General features: G+C 34.4%; 1 protein-coding gene across 9 annotated transcripts in view; it reads right to left on the bottom strand.

Moving 5' to 3' along the window:
* The window catches only part of LOC136856597 (ligand of Numb protein X 2-like), a 582,959-nt gene that overhangs the window by 454,011 nt on the left and 111,800 nt on the right, over nucleotides 1-17,148 (bottom strand). Inside the window, exon 1 of one of the 9 annotated variants that reach the window (XM_067134511.1) lies at nucleotides 9,518-10,113. The exons of the other annotated variants lie outside the window; for them this stretch is intronic. The gene's annotated coding sequence lies outside the window, so the exon portion shown is untranslated. Of the gene's footprint in view, nucleotides 1-9,517; nucleotides 10,114-17,148 lie in introns of those variants that run through there. 9 annotated transcript variants of the gene reach the window in all.

Raw genomic sequence — 17,148 nt, 5'->3', positions numbered from 1 at the left:
GTGTAGGACAAGTCAAAAACAACGAAACAACGAGAAACTTGATAATGAGTCATTAAAAAAAGGAAGCAAACGGAAAATAAGGAAATAAACTACCAAGAGAAAGACACTGTATACATCACCCAGCGCCCATAACATCCGGGTTAACCCAACAGCTGTAATAACAAACAACAAACGCGCCCAAGGTCTTCCAATGGAGCTAGAATTTAAAAAAAAAAAAAAAAAAAAAAGGTAAAAAATGTGGAGAAGTTTCTTCGGCGCAATCGAGTTTTCCGTACAGCCGATACAGCGTATTATCAACGCCACCGAAAACAGATCTATCTTTCGGTGGTCTCGGTATAATGAGCCGCGCCCCATGAAACTTTAAAAACGGTCCGGTGGTGGCCTATCCTATATCGTTGCCGGAAGCACGATTATGGCTAACTTTAACCTTAAATAAAATAAAAACCAATGAGGCTAGAGGGCTGCAATTTGGCATGTTTGATGATTGGAGGGTGGATGATCAACCTACCAATTTGCAGCCCTCTAACCTCAGTAGTTTTTAAGATCTGAGGGCGGACAGAAAAAGTGCGGACGGACAGACAAAGCCTGCACAATAGTTTTCTTGTACAGAAAACTAAAAAGGGGGGGGGGGGTCCATTCCGTATAGCTAGATAGCCTCCAATGACACCTACGCAATATATATATATATATATATATATATATATATATATATATATATATATATATATATATATATATATATATATATATATATATATATATATATATATATATATAGGCTTAGTTTTTTTCATAAACTGAGCTATTCCCAAACCTCACCAGTCATCATAGCCCACAGGTCGAATGGATTGGCAATATCCTAAATGGAGAGAAAAAAAACGTCCTCGGATGTACCGCGGACCTGGTTTTATTTATTTATTTTTTTTTTTCAAGCGGTGTTGTTCTGTGTGCGTGCGAATTCAAGCGAGGGCCTTTTTCATCATGCCACGGAGCGCTGCTATGGAGCCGTAGAGGCCCAGGCATCTCCATTTCATATTTGGGGGTGGGAATGGGGTGGGGGGGAGGGGAGGGGGAGAATCTGGGTTAAATTTAATTAAGTTTGTGCAATATGGAGAAAGTTTTGGATAACGGTTGTACTATGTTCTCTCTCTCTCTCTCTCTCTCTCTCTCTCTCTCTCTCTCTCTCTCTCATCTCTATATATGTATATATATATATATATATATATATATATATATATATATATATATATATATATATATATATATATATATATATATATATATATATATATATATATATATATAATATATAATATATATATGTATTTATATATATTTTATATAATCACTTAGATACAACAGAAACAAGTAAAAAACACGCCAAAGTTTCTTCTGCGCAATCGAGTTTTCTTTACAGCGTATAATCAAGGCCACCGAAAACAGATCTATCTTTCTGAGGTGGTCAAGAATCTTTAATGCCCCGGTGGTGGCCTGTCCTATATCGTTCCCAAAAGCACGATTATGGCTAACTCTAACCTTAAACAAAATCAAAACTACTGAGGCTAGAGGGCTGCAATTTGGTATGTCTGATGACTGCAGGGTGGATGATCAACATACCAATTTGCAGCCCCCTAGCCTCAGTAGTTTTTAAGATCTGAGGGCGGACGGACAGACAAAGCCGGCACAATAGTTTTCTTTTACAGAAAACTAAAAAGAGAACTGACGTCCATATCGCACGCGTTGATGAAAATGCCAACGAAATGTTTCGGTTCCCAGAAAGGCATCGGCGGCAGCCTCACATAAAGCCCATATATTCCGGAGTTTACATACTGTATGGTTTATTTGGAATAATATGAGGTCACATAATTCATGGTGAGACCAAAACCCGGCGTTTTTCCACGGGAATTTGAGCGAAGGGAATGGTACATTTCACCATTCCCTTTCTTTTATATTTGTCTATTCGTCCTAAAAGAGTTAGCCGTTTCATTACGTAATTTACACAGGAATTTGCGTGAAGAGTATTTTTCAATATTCCTTTCTTTTTCATTTATTTATATCCTGAAAGAGCTGGCCCTTCATTGTACAATTAACAAAGTTGCAGTAATTGTTTTATTGACTTATAACTGCAATGTCATCATGGACTTCCGGCGCAGTAAATTAAGCAACATGAAACAATTGGAAAAGTAAAAGCAAATTGCATATTTCTGATTATGAACTCTAATACTGCAAATCTATTATTTCCTTCGCGTGTAACATTGTTCCTGTTATTACAAATTGGAATTAAAGCATTATTTCTTTGGTAATTAATATAAAATCAAATTTAGAAAGTGCCTCGTTAACCGCCGCCCCCCCCCGCCAGAAACGGCATCATTACCCCCACGGGGGTAATTACCCCCAGTTTGAGAACCACTGATTTAGATGAATTTTCGAGAAAATAACAAGAATTATTACAACGCTACTTTAAACACTATAATAAAAGCATCTAACAATTCAAAACGATTTGTAGGAATGGAATGGATTATAGAATTTAGGCGAAGAACGTTTAGTATTGCCTACAGTGTATCCCGTGAGGTGCACTGACGGCACTAACCCGCTACGAAAATAAAAATGTTTTTTTGTATCAGGATCAACAATACAATAACACTATTTCACAAAGAAAAACCTCCCTTCACTTTATGCATCCCTTCCGTGCACTGACATTTCAGTGCCAGTCATATTGACAGCACTGCCGTTTATAAGAGAAGAGAAAAATCATATTCATACGGTAGGCGTCCGTGTAAATAATAACTGAATAATTTCAGAGCCGGGGACTGCTGCAATTTTAACGTACGGTCCATATACTTCGACATTCTGATATTTACCGGTTCAATGAAACTTTTATACCCAAACTGTCAAAAATCACGGAAATGTACAGACAAGACAGAATGAATATATATATATATATATATATATATATATATATATATATATATATATACATATATATATATATATATATATATATATATATATATATATATATATATATATATATATATATATATATATATATATATACATACATACACATTTGTATAACTAACTGAATCACGAAAATATGGAACGTGATGAATATATAAATAAAGATAAAATCCTTCGTGGATTTTATCTTTATTTAAACATACACATTTATATGTATACATATAAATATACATATATTTATATGTAAGTATATATGTATGAACATACATATATACTTACATATATATACATATATATACACACAGAATAAAAATAAAAGACAGACGAATAGCGAATTTCTGACAAGCTCAGATTCTCCTTCAAATATTTCCTTCAATAGACAGCTACAATCTCAGCAAATAAGAATTCGTATTGGCCCTTGGAGACCGACCAATCAGGGACGAAGACGGAATATAAACATGAATATACACATTACACACACGGTTTCCATTGCGGGATAATATGAAGGCACGTAACATACAATATCATCACCTCGCGCTGCTATCAAAAAGGTCGCTCTTACAAAATTCATATAAATAAAAATATAAAAACAAAATACAAAATATGAAATGAAATGAAAAATAAATATAAAATAAATAAATAAATCAAGTGATCAGCATATCCTATTACCCACAGTAATGATGATTCACTCATGAAAAATATTAATAATAATAAAATAAAATAAAAAATTCAGCATATCCTGTTACCCCAAGTAATAATTATTCACTAATCAAAAATAACATTAATAATATAATAATTATTCACTAATCAAAAATAAATTAATAATAAAATAAACAAATAAGTGATCAGCATTTCCTATTATCCCCAGTAACAATTATTCATTAGCCCTCAATAATTATTACTGTTTGCAGTAAAAGAAAAATATTTAAACACAAGAACAAAACCTACATCTTTTCCGTACATTTTAGTTTTCTGCAAAAGAAAATTATTGTGCCGGCTTTGTCTGTCCGTCCGCACTTTTCCTGTCCGCCCTCAGGTCTAAAAACTACTGAGGCTGGAGGGCTGCAATGGTATGTCGATCATCCACCCTCCAATCATCAAACTTACCAAATTGCAGCCCTCTAGTCTCAGTAGTTTTTATTTTATTTACAGTTAAAGTTAGCCATGATCGTGCTTCTGGCAACGATATAGAATAGGCCGCAACCCGGTTATGGTTAAAGTTTCATGGGCCGAGGCTCATCCAGCGTTATACCGAAACCACCGAAAGATAAAATCAATTTTCGGCGGCCTGTATTATATACTGTAGCGACTGTACACAAAACTCGATTGCGCCGAAGAAACTTCCGCGCATTTTTTACTTGTTTTTTATACCACGTTTAATACTGCAGAAAAAAAAATCATACCTTTCAACAGAACGAGAGAAAAAGGCCAATTGCATTCGCCTGAGGGAATTCAGAAGCAAATGAAAAAGCAGAAAATACCGAGGCAAGATTCCCCTGCGCCCTTCGCAAAACCCATCAGAGATGAACAGAGCTCCTTTCATCTTTTATGAGGCAACAAGCAACGCCGAGTTAAATATTCAGAATACACAGCTCGACAGAATACGCCCCTCTGGGGAACTGTCAACGCTCAGAAATCTTGTCAACGCAGAAAATTTCAATATTCTAAAATTGCAAATATGTTTGGCTGCCACATTACTTTGTGGATTAGATTTTCTTGACATGTTAATTTTGCTCAGAAATCTTGGCTGTGTAGAAAATTAAAAATATTTCTGGCTGTCATATTTTGTTGATTAGTTTTTCTTTACATGTTAATAAGCTCAGAAATCTTGTCAGTATAGAAAATAGCAAAATTGCAAATACGTTTGGTTGTCATATTATCTTGTAGGATATATTTTCTTTATATATTAAATCAAATATGCGTCTCCAAAGAAATATGTACAAACATATAAAAGTATATTGAATGTGTTTTGTTACAATCCTCAAAAGTAAAATGAACGCCATATTCTTTAGAGGTTTGAATTTCAAGTCAATGGCCCCTGTAGTGGGCTTGTTCCATATGAACAGGGTTCGTCTCCTGAATAATAATAATAATAATAATAATAATAATAATAATAATAATAATAATAATAATAATAATAATAATAATAATTTTGATCTGGATATGGATAATTTAATGTTTCCTCTCACCTAGAGTATAAGGAAAATCACTTGAAAGTGAAAAATGCTCTATTATTATTATTATTATTATTATTATTATTATTATTATTATTATTATTATTATTATTATTATTATTATTATTATTATTATTATTATTATTATTATTCAGAAGATGAACCATACTCATATGGAACAAGCCTACCACAGGGGCCATTGACTTAAAATTGAAGCTTCCAAAGAATATTATATTATTAGCGAAGAAGTAAGAAGAATTAGGAAGAAAAAAGAAATCTCAATTATGAAAAATAAAAAATAAATTAACAAATTGTTAAATAGATAAAAATGTATTAAAAAGCAAGGAGAATAATATTAGAATAGTGTCTAAACGTTATAAATTCAATGGTTTCTTTAAACCTCAAAATTACTAAACGTCAAGAAATGTTTCGCGGCTGAAACTGGGCCAGACATTTGTTACTGAACGGAAAGAATCTTTTGCAAACACGTGACAGAATTGAGAGTCTAACGATGGAAAAAGGCAAATAATATTTTGAGGTAATATTTTGAGCTCCTTGCAAAACGAACAAATATGAACTGAATTGAACTGGATACAGAATTTGGGCCAAAGGCCAAGCGCTGGGACCTAAGAACCCATTCAGCGCTGAGAAGGAAATTGAGAATAGAAAGTGTTAGGAGAGGGTGGAAAGTGAGATGGAAGAAAGAGAATATGAAAGGAGGTACAGTAAAAGGAACGAAAGGGGGTAAAACGAACGATTATGAACTAAACATTCTTTCCGATTTTTTTTAAAGCAATAATGCAAAAGAGTTTTAAATATTCAGAATCGGGCGTTCTTCCATTTTAAAAGCTGCATCGAAAATCTTGAAAAGGCGATCTCTAATAAAATTTTACCCATTTATCCTTTCTTTTTCTTTTTGCTTGTTAATTTGCATAATTTGCATTTAAAAGATAAGGAAAGATAATTACCGTGCATTTAAAAGATATATATATATATATATATATATATATATATATATATATATATATATATATATATATATATATATATATATATATATATATATATATATATATATATATATATATATATATATATATATATATATATAGAGAGAGAGAGAGAGAGAGAGAGAGAGAGAGAGAGAGAGAGAGAGAGAGAGAGAGAGAGAGAAGAATACGAAATCCTCAAAAATCTATATAAACTGACATCGAAGAAAAGTAAAAAAAAAAACTGGAAAATAAACCAAAATATTACGACAACGAACAATACAAAAATCCAAACACAAAAAATTTGAGCTTCAAAACCACCTAAAAAAAATTATCATAGCATCATAAAGTCAAAATATAAAAAACTAATTAAACACAAAATATAAAAATTAATGAAAAATAAAACATTCTAGACAAACGAAAGCTTAATAATAATTCAAGCAAGTTATCAAGGCTGTCAGACCAGACGTTTAGGTAACTGCGTATTGCAACGCCATTGCAAACCCAATTTAGGACGCACGCTCATTAGCAGGCCAGTTGCAACAAGGCTGCATTCGACGATGGGGAAGCCTTCCGCCTTCCACCTCCCCTCCCCCCACAAATCGTTTTCCACCAAATTCCTCAACCTACCCCCTCCCCCCTCCTCTCCACACACACACCCACCCACCTTCATCCCCAGGCAACTTAGCAAGCAATTAAATCGGTGCGGGAATAATTATTGGCAGATGTCACTTAGCTACAGGCGAGGGACAAACAATGACAGCTAAATTAACTTTGCCATGGAGAAGCGTTGAATACACACCACTTCTCATAATGATATTCGGAAGTGTGTGATCAGAAGCGTTCAATAAACTCATACTAATATTCGGAAGTATCAAGTACTACTTCACTGATTAAAAAAAAAAAAAAAGAGAGTCTCTCTGGTATGAATAATCACGCTCCCCGAAAAAATCTGACTGATTTTTTAAATCTTGTAATTATCAAATCAGCAATCGTCGCTCTCAAAGGCGGACTTCTGTGTTTTCTGCTCGACTGCAATTCCCGGCGAATTTTATCATTCGGTCCATCAAAAGAGCTGTTTCCGATAATTGCCAAAGCACTTACCAAATATGGATTGAGAGAGAGAGAGAGAGAGAGAGAGAGAGAGAGAGAGAGAGAGAGAGAGAGAGAGATGGACAATAAGGTTAAAAGTTTAATCACCAGTTCCTTGCCAATGTGCATAGTGTAGAATCATTTCATATTCTCTCTCTCTCTCTCTCTCTCTCTCTCTCTCTCTCTCTCTCTCTCTCTCTCTCTCTCTGATGCCAAATTCTTGCCAACGTTCCCACTTATCCCAGTGTGGTTCTTCTTAATAAGCACGAGGACACATTTGTTCCTTAACGTTTGGTTATGCAATGCATGGACATTCTATGTATTTGGTCCTTAATATGAGATGAAAACCAGTTAAAGAAGCTGGACAGCTTAATAGGAAGAGACCTGAAAGATCGAGTGGAAAATAAAAGGCATAGAGCAATGCAGCTGTGGCCTAAGAAAGAATGTTTCAAAATATTTTTCAGCAGCGTCTACAGTGTGCCGCTCGAAACACCTACACGCTATTTTTAACAGAATTAGACCAGAAGAGATTGATAACTTCGGTTCGATTAAACTCTCAGAAATATCTTGAAAGAATTTTTTCTTTTATCAAATTAAAAGGAAGTGTACATAAAAAGTGATTTTTCACAGCACACTCACATAAATTAAATACTAAAAGACACATACTAAATACATGTGTGAAGTATGTATATACATATATATATATATATATATATATATATATATATATATATATATATATATATATATATATATATATATATATATATATATATATATATGTATGTACATGTGTGAGGTGTGTATATGTATGCATGTATACACAAATGTATACACCGATAGAAAAATATGTGATTTTTACGCTAGTGTATAATCATACATTGAAAATTACTCACAAACTATATATATATATATATATATATATATATATATATATATATATATATATATATATATATGTATGTGTATATATATATATGTATGTATATAAAATATATATATATATATATATATATATATATATATATATATATATATATATATATATATATATATATATACAAGCGCTGGTACCTACGTCGAGGTCAGTCAGCGCTGAAACGGACACTGACAGCAAAATGGTTTGAAAGGTGTAACGGGAGGCAAACCTCGAGATAAAGGAGGTAGGAATAAAAAGAACATATGCCAAAACTCCCTCAAAGCACCGTGATTTCGTGAATGCTCTAAAATGATGTTTTTTTGGGATCAAAGGCCTCGCCGACGCTCTTAGATACCTGTGCTATCTAAGAGCAATTTCAAAGGTAAACACCTGAAGCCATGCGCATGAATAGTATAGTATAGTATAGTATAGTATAGTATAGTATAGTATAGTATAGTATAGTATTCCGTCAGATGAAAAAAGGATTAAACAGTCCTGTTATAATGTTTGGAGGAATTATATCTTTACAGAAAGCTCTGACAATCCAAAATTACAGAAGGATCTTTACACGTAGATCAAAAGATTAAATCGCCCTATTATGATGTTTGGACGAATTATACCTTTAAGGAGAGCAAGAAAACCCAAAATTACAGATAAGACCCACACGTAGATCAAAAGAGATTAAATCGTCCTAATTTGATGTTTGGACGAATTATACCTTTACAGAAAGCTATGAAAACCATAAATTGCAGTAAAACCTTCACATGTAATTTAATTTAATTTCCAAAGATTAAACCTTCCTAATGTGATGTTTGGATGAATTATATTTATACTTACAGTACAGCTCTAAAACCCAAAATTACAAAAAAGGAAAAAAATTGTAACAAAAAGTTTTTAAAAAATGTGGCAATTTTGAATACAATATTTTTGGGAATTTTTACATAAAGACCTTTACACGTCATTTAATTTCATTTCCAAACCGCGCACAGTTTTACGCCAGAGTTAGGGAAGCACGCCAGTACAAAGACAATGAGTCTTACGTGGTCTTTGAGACCAAAATGATGAAAAAGATTAAATCAAAGCTAAACGTGAAAAGGAAAAGGAAATTAATAAATCAATGCAAAAGGTGATAAAGAAAATGGAAAATGAAATGAATAAATCAAAGCGAAAGGTGTTAAGGAAGAGGAAATGAGTAAGACATTAAATCATACTAAAATCAAAACGATGAAACGACTCATTTTTTTGTTTTGTTTTTTTGAAGGAAAGGCGGTTCAAAGATTTCAGAAGAAATTTCCGAAGGGCGCGTCGCCCCAGACTACTTTTCGGGGGCGACTGCTGACTGAATGCCCACCTACCCACCCAACCACCAGCCCACCACTCACCTTGACTAGAACACCACTTGCCATACCACATACATAATCATCAGCAGAGCAAATATGACGAGGTAGTTGTTGAACATAGCTCTCTGCTCTGTACCCTGGGCGAACATCTTGGGCCTGTCACTTCCGGCGGACAAGTACGAATGAAAGGAGATGGACGGGGAAGGTGGGGAGGAGGAGGAGGAGGAGGGGATAAACGAGGAATTGAGAGGGAAAGAGCAATGTGACGGGATATAAGCAGGTGGGATTTGTGAGGAATTAGTCCGGATACTGGAGACTGGAGGAGGAGGAGGAGGAGGAGGAGGAGGAGGAGGGGGGAGGCTTGGGACAGTCTCGAACTCTGCTAACTAAGACACCAGACCGAACACCACAGGGGAAGAAGGTGTCAGCTTGAGGACTGGGGAAACGCCACCACTGGGGAAGAGGAACACACGTTGGACTAAGCGTCTCGACACTAATTCAGTCCACGGACGAAGGCGAAGGCGAGACTTCTCATCAGGCGTCAAGCAGCAAGAGGAGGAGGAGGAGGAGGAGGAGGAGGAGGAGGAGGAGGAGGAGGAGGAGGAGGAGGAGGCTGATAGTGGAATTGCAGGTGGTATGGGAAGCGGGTCCACTCTTAGAAGAGAAGAAAGGGTGGAGTGAGTGAATGGGGTGAGGGGCGGGGTAGAAGATACGGGGGGGGGATATATAGGTGGAGTCAAACTTATGGCAAGCTTATGCCGAGGAGGGGAAAGGTTTGTTTACATTAGACATGTTTGGTCGCTGGCACCTCTACGCCATTTTCGACTATGGCTTCCGAACTCAAGCTTTCGAAGGCCCGGAGGCGTGAATAATTATAACAAGGGACAGAGTAAATGGAATGACAAGTCGAGTGGAGGAAGAAGAAGATAAGGAAATGTGGCGTCTGAATAGAAAATTTGTCCACAAAATGTACGACTTTCGAGGAAACAAAATAATCAATCTTAAATTAAAGTCAGTTACTACAATTGTCCAATCAATGTTTGATTAAGAGTATATTGAAGATAATTCCTCGACTTATAAATCCCTCATTAAAAATTCAGACAACTTCAAATCAGTGAGACTTTGCAATGTCAGATAAATGTAGAATGCAAACTGATCTCTATAGAAACATAACATAACACTAGACTAACCTCACCAGTCACATCTAGTAATCCATGGCATTAATTACAAACGAAGACACACGAGAGAAATCAACACAAAGTCAGAATTTGCAAACAGACACACAAGTACCTTTCTCAAACAAGCATTTAGATGTTATCGCACGCTAATGGAAGCAGAGTAAAATATTGCATGCGTTCACGTAAACTGTATATTCAACCCAATACTGTTTGTAACTTCTCTGACGGCATGGAAGCACAAGCGCACATACACAAACGCACACATACACATATACACACTCATGGTATCACAAAGACACCCACATACATGCATACATAGATACATACATAAGTATACATACACACACTCATGGTCTCACAAAGATACCCACATACGTACATACATATATATACACATAAGTATATATATACACATACACACTCATAGTCTCACAAAGATACCCACATACATACATACATACATACATACATACATAAGTAGACACACATATATATAAATGTAATTAATTAATTTTCCATTTTATAATATATATATATATATATATATATATATATATATATATATTACAAAATTGAAAATTAATTAAATACATATATACAGAATGATCAAACACACCAAATGTCCCCAACAACGATATTCCAGCATTCAAACACAACCTAATTATGACCATACCCCTGTATGGACCGGGTATCAAAATACACAGCGTGCCTGGGTATGCATTAGTGTCAATAAGACCATTACGCATTACGTAACCAATCTATGTATGCATTATGCACATTCATCCGTGCATACATGCGAGGAAGCCTAATAATACAGTACGTAATGGAGAAAACATAATTATGCAAGCTGGTGACATGTTCATCAATGATGTATAACCATTGATAACTCTGATAATTCAGTACCTGAATATTCAGTGCTGTGGTCCTCACACCAAACCTAATATAAATTTGATGTATCAACCTACACAACTTCTGCTGTGATGAATGATTCCCTTGCAGCATGGCGGGGTCAGGTGCAAGCTGCAATATTATTATTAATATATATTATTCAGAAGATGAACCCTATTCACATGGAACAAGCCCACCACGGGGACCATTGACTTGAAATTCAAGCTTCCAAAGGATATTATTATATAATATACATATATTTATACATAGGTATGTATGTATTCCAGAAGGTAGTTTAGTTTGCCTGGGCCCAGAGCAAAGGCATTAGGACCCCTGTAGAGAATTACAAGATTTGTAAATGGAGTTCTGACATCCCTTTTAATACTTGTCAGGAGTGAATGATATTTCATACCATCTGTATACTCGTTTATATAAAAAGCTAGAATAGATTATAATGCAAATTTCTGCCACTTTGTATTAACCAGGTGTTGCATTTTTACATTTTTTTCCCCTGTGGTACATCTGCATACATATACACACTATATACATATACACACTATATACATATATATACATATACATATATATATATATAATAATATTTTATCACATCATCATATAATAAATTTTATCACACCACCGTGATTCATATACAAGCATTAAGCTACAGACGTCCTTTAATATCCAATTCGCTCTACCTCGGAAATGATATGTTTTCATATATGTTACCCGGAGGGGAATTTTTTTAGTTGATAAGTTCGTCGACGAACTTGTTATCAACCAAAAAAAAAAAAATTCCCCTTCGGGTAACATATCTGAAAATATACCATTTCCGAGGTAGAGCGAATTGGATATTAAAGGACGTCTGTAGCTTAATGCTTGTATATATATTATATATATAGTGTATATATATATAAATATATATAAAAACTCTATATACAAGTAACATGAAAACACACCTGCACATGACTTATATATGCTCTTGTCAATTTATCTAAATTTTACCAGTAAGCAGGACACAAAATTATCTTAAATATATGTTTGTAAAGCGGACATGGTGTTTTATGGATTTAAAAAAATTCATAAAACATTATATATATATATATATATATATATATATATATATATATATATATATATATATATATATATATACATATCCACAATGTGTATATGAATGACTATGCTTCCACAACAGAAATCACCATAAACATTTTAAACTGACTGTAATGCAAATATGGATGGAGAGAAAGTATGAATAAATAACCAACGTAAAAAAACTATTCGACATTGCTTACATTTTTCATAAAGCCCCTCTTTCAATATAACTTCCTTTCCTAAATATATATATATATACATATATATATATATATAATCAAGAAATACAAACGTCCTTTAATATCAATTATCTATAGTAATATATTTTCATATATGTTACCGAATATTTTAGGTGATAATATCCACCGTCCCGTGGGATCGAACCAGCGACGGACGGGGAATTTTCTGTTAAAAGGTGATAATTCCACCGTCTGGGATAAAAGGACTTACAGTGACACACTAACATAAGTCCTGATTCCCGTCCGTCGCTGGTGGTTCGATCCACGGGACGGTGGACTTATTATCACCTAAAAATTCCTTCGGTAACATATATGAAAAATATATTACTTCCGACCAGTTAGTGTGTCACTGTAAGTCCTGATTCCCCGTCCGTCGCTGGTTCGATCCCACGGGACGGTGGACTTATTATCAACTAAAAATTCCCCTTCGGTAACATATTGAAAATATACCTTCCGAGGTAGAGTGAATTGGATATTAAAGGACGTTTGTAGCTTTCTGATTGTATATGAATCACGGTGATGTGATAAATAGTCATATATATATATATATATATATATATATATATATATATATATATATATATAATATATATATATATATATATCAATCTGTGAAATATTTTCTGTTAAAAATGATTCCATAATAGGCCCATAAAACCGCCAATTGTATAGTTCCATTTCAGAAAACGACTGTCTCTTCATTTGACAGTTGTTCTCTGAAATGCAATCACGTTATTATCATTATTGTACATAAATATATATCAATATATATAAATATATATATCCATATTGTATCCACTATGTCTCTTCATTTGACGTAGCAATCACCATCATTATTCTTAGTACCTGTCCTGTACTGCCTGACGCGAAATGAACAACACGCCTTTACAGAGTCCACCAATAGCCCTTCAGTCATCAGTATTCTTCAGAGACCTCTCAACATTACCTGCAGCATAAACTGAAAACAGCAATGAATGGGGAAACGTGAGACTCCCTGTCTCCCCTTCCAGTCTTAATATGGCTCTAACCTACTGTGTCAGCCATTAAGACAACAGTTCTTTCATTCGAGCACAAACTTAGACATACCGTTCTTCCCTTCTGTTATAGGATCAGTTTATTGCTGTGTTTCTTCGTCAGGGATATATATATATATATATATATATATATATATATATATATATATATATATATATATATATATATATATATATGATGATTATAATCAATTTTGTATGTTACCACAGGGCCTGACCGGTTTCGACTTTATTTTCGAGCCATTGTTGAAACCGGTCAGGACCTACACACCCATCTCTTATTTTTCACCTGTGGTGTGTGATATATATATATATATATATATATATATATATATATATATAAAAATATATATATATATATATATATATATATATATATATATATATATATATATATATATACTTTCTATTGAAGTCAATGGCACAATCTGCTGAGCGTATCTCATTATTCAGAATTTTAATCAGTCTATACTCCTTTTTGTCTCCAAGAGAAACTGCATAAGAAAGAAAATATCCCCAAATATATATATATATATGTAACGACCCAAGTGGGCCGTTATGCAGGTTCTTTAACATACTCAGGACGGGGCTGTCATGACTGACGGCAGATGCAACAAACAAAGGAGGGGAAAACAACAAAAACAATAAAATAAGCTTAATATTAATTTATTCATAATATTTACAAGTGAGTCAGGTCTGGTAAAAAGATAAAACCATAAGCATAAAAAACCAAGAGGCAGCACTAAACAAAATAAAGTTAAACAAACGATTAACGTCCTAAACAAAAGGTAGCTTAAAATTTAAAAAAAAGGCAAATAAAACAACAGCAGGCAGAACGAGAAAAAAAAAAACAAACATAAGTCCTCCATCGGGGCACCAAGACAGCCCTCAGCTGCGCGACAGGGACAAAAACCCACAGACCAGAAAACCCCGATGGAGACGTGCCTCACGCTGTCATCAAAGATGAGCAGCTCGTGGTCACGACTACTCATGGTCACACTCCACCTCTACGATGTGCTCCACTTCGTAGGCGTGCTCAATTTGCTGCTCATAAACTCGACCAACGTCGACTCAAACTGCCGCTACCTTTGCTGCCCTACCAGACCCTGAAAGAAAAACGGCAGCTCACCGAAGAACATCAAAACAAAAAAACAAATTTTGAAAGAAAGTAAAAATGTTTACAACAAAAGAAAGATAATATGTACGTCTCTCGAAATGAAGAAGATTAATAAGAAACTGATTCAAAAGGCTAAGAACAGTGTCCCGAGCCTGAGAATCGTAAGAGAGGATAACGTCAAACCAATTAATCCCAGGATTGGTTAGGCCCACAGAGTAACTTTGAAAAATGACCTACCAGATGATACAAGATGATTAAGAGGAGGGAGAGAATATCTCTCTCTCTCTCTCTCTCTCTCTCTCTCTCTCTCTCTCTCTCTCTCTCTCTCTCACACACACAAAAGAACTATGTATAGAAGGCCTCTCTCTCTCTCTCTCTCTCTCTCTCTCTCTCTCTCTCTCTCTCTCTCTCTCTCTCTCTCTGTATTCTAAAAGAACATTGATTGTATAAAAAGGACTTAGAACAAAACTGCAATGTTAAAAAAAAGGTCTAAAATAAGCCATGACAGATTTTTAAAAACTGGACGAACTTTCATTCAGTACACCCTAAGTGGAAGACAAAGAATAATAATTTTTTAAGACAAAACTTCATCTTTCGAACTTGCTAGCACTCTGAGTGTGAATTCTATAACTATATGTGTCTTCAAATATAAAAAAATAATTTTCTGTTATGTTTCATAAAATTGGCCATTTTTCGTCTCAGTCTAACACAACTGATCTGTTGCCATTTTATACATCTTCTTAACTATTTTAATTCTGTTCTAAAGCACATTAATAAAAATAGATATTAATGGAGTTTGTTTTAATGAATTAAAAGTGCAAGGAGCATACACGGACAACACAAATCTCTATAAAAGAATTACTAGGGGCCCATAATACAATTTAACATTCACGAATGCAAGAAAGCACATTTAGTGAGTAACAAGCACACAAAACTATAAAGAAATTCATTTTAATACACACTCACTCCCCACGAGATAAAATACATACTGATTACAATCATGCGAATATACTCCCCATTTTTCTAGATTTGAGAAACCTCTCCTCTACAAATACCTTCACTGGAGCAAATACTTCATTCCCCCTGGATACAATCTTATAATGGGTCACAGCAGGAGTTTTTATTTATCTTTTCACTTGACCTGACTTCCATAAAATTATTCTCACACACTTAATTTTTGCCCAAGTTGCAATACTGGGTCATATCACGCGACCATATTTATAAACACTTCATAAAGGCCACACGGTGGAAACCATTACTCACGCCCTCTTAACCAAACACATTTTCAAGCAAAGGTTAGTCGGTCGTCCTTCAGAAGTAGAGAAATTAAAATATCTCCAAAAACTCATTAGGGCAGAATCGAACTGGTTGGCCATCAATCATCCAGCGGATGCTATCTCTTTCTTCATCCATCAACGGCTATCTATTCAATGGTGGCAATCTCCTCCACTCAGTATTATTATTATTATTATTATTATTATTATTATTATTATTATTATTATTATTATTATTGGTGGAGAAATCCACAGTGGTGTAAATGTAATATATATATATATCTCACCATATTAGTGACTCATGATTTATTATTATTATTATTATTATTATTATTATTATTATCATTATTATTATTATTATTATTATTATCGTCTCGTTTGTGCGTTTGTAAACAATCAAGAGGACAAAACTTTCACAAACAAGGACAAAGAAGACTGCAGCTAAGTCAATAACTGCCTTCAAAGCAAATCATTCTCTCTCTCTCTCTCTCTCTCTCTCTCTCTCCACTTTTATCCTCTACCTGCCTCTTTGTTCCTGAAGCTAAGTCAATAACCACCTTCAAAGCAAAATCTCTCTCTCTCTCTCTCTCTCTCTCTCTCTCTCTCTCTCTCTCTCCTTGTTTTTTATTCTCTACCTGCCTTTTTCCCTCAATAACTCAGTAACTACCTTCAAAGCAAAATCTCTCTCTCTCTCTCTCTCTCTCTCTTCCTCCTCCTCTTCTTCTTCTTCTTCTTCTCCTCTCTCTCATTAGGTAACGCCATGCGGAAATGGTTAGCATGCCAAAGCACTTTCTTTTCACCTTGCTGAACCCTGTCTCTGAACCCCTCTCTCTCTCTCTCTCTCT

Source organism: Macrobrachium rosenbergii, chromosome 36, assembly GCF_040412425.1.
Source record: "Macrobrachium rosenbergii isolate ZJJX-2024 chromosome 36, ASM4041242v1, whole genome shotgun sequence".
In the NCBI taxonomy this organism is placed as follows: Eukaryota; Metazoa; Arthropoda; class Malacostraca; order Decapoda; family Palaemonidae; genus Macrobrachium; species Macrobrachium rosenbergii.
This window is presented reverse-complemented; position numbering and strand designations above follow the sequence as displayed.